This window comes from Penaeus chinensis, chromosome 29, assembly GCF_019202785.1.
Source record: "Penaeus chinensis breed Huanghai No. 1 chromosome 29, ASM1920278v2, whole genome shotgun sequence".
NCBI lineage: Eukaryota > Metazoa > Arthropoda > Malacostraca > Decapoda > Penaeidae > Penaeus > Penaeus chinensis.
Window position 1 is genome coordinate 18,306,447 of NC_061847.1, and position 1,518 is coordinate 18,307,964.

Below are 1,518 nucleotides of genomic sequence, written 5' to 3' on the forward strand. Positions count from 1 at the left end.
CTACTATTATTGGTCTTACTGTTATTGTTACTATTATTACCACTATTACTTATTATTACTACCATTATTATTATTATTATTATTATTATTATTATTATTATCATTATTGCCATCATCATCATTATTACTATTATTATCCTTATAATAATTAATACTATCACTGTTGATATTATAATCCATATTTTCATTATTATTGTTATTGTTGTTATCATTATGATTGTTGTTGTTGTTGTTATTACTATTTTTTCTTCTTATTATCATTATTATCATTATTATTTTTATTATTATTGTTATCATTATCATTATCATTATCATTATTATTATCATTGCTATTATCATTAGCATCGTTATCATTATTGTTATTATTGTTACTATCATTATCATCATTATTGCTATTACTAGATTTACATTAATATTATCATCATTCTTATTATCATTATTAGAAGTTGCAGAGGTAGTAGTAGTATTACTACTGGTACTACTACTATCATTATCATTATTATTATTATTATTATTATTCTAATTATTATTATTATTATTCTATTTATTATTATTATTATTGTTATTATTATTATTATTATTATTATTATTCTAATTATTATTATTATTATTATTATTATTATCATTACTATTATTATTCTAATTATTATTATTATTATCATTATTATTATTACTATTATTATTATTATTATTATTATTATTATTATTATTATTATTATTATTATTATTATTATTATAACTGTTGTTGTTTGTAGTATTCAGGACACCTTTTCTTATCAAATCTATTAATACAAGATGGCTACAATTCCCTTAATAAATATTACATTGAACTTTCGCATTTTGTTGACTGGGAGTAACATAATCTTGACAATAACCACACTTGAGTGAACAGAACGGTTATAAGCTTTCACTAATAACATACCACAAGAACACACATACATACATACATTCACACACACACACACACACACACACACACACACACACACACACACACACACACACACACACACACACACACACGCAAATTCACACACACACACACACACACACACACACACACACACACACGGAGGAGAAGAAGGAGAGAGAAGAGGGAAAGGGAATAGGAGGAGAAGAGGAAAAGGAAATAATTAAAAGGAAAGATATACTAGAGTAGGAATAAGAAAAAGAAGAGGAGAAGGAGGGGGGAGAGAAGGCGAGGTAGGAAGGAAGAATGGGAAAGAGAGCGGGAAAGGGAAGAGGAAGAATGGATAGGAAAGGGGAGATAGGGAGGGAAGTAAAAGAGGAAGGCGTTACAGAGAGAAGAGAAGGAAAAAAAAAGTTAAAAGGAGGTAAAGGGGAGAGCGAGAGGAAGGCGAGAACAAGAGGGAAAGGGAAAGGAGAAAGGGGAATGGGAGGAACAGAGGAAGGATAAAGGAAAGGGGAAAGGAAGAGAAGAAAAAGGGAAAAGTGAAAGAATGGGGAGAAGATGAAGCTAGAGTGAAAAAGGAAAAAAAAATAAGATAAATGAAAAGA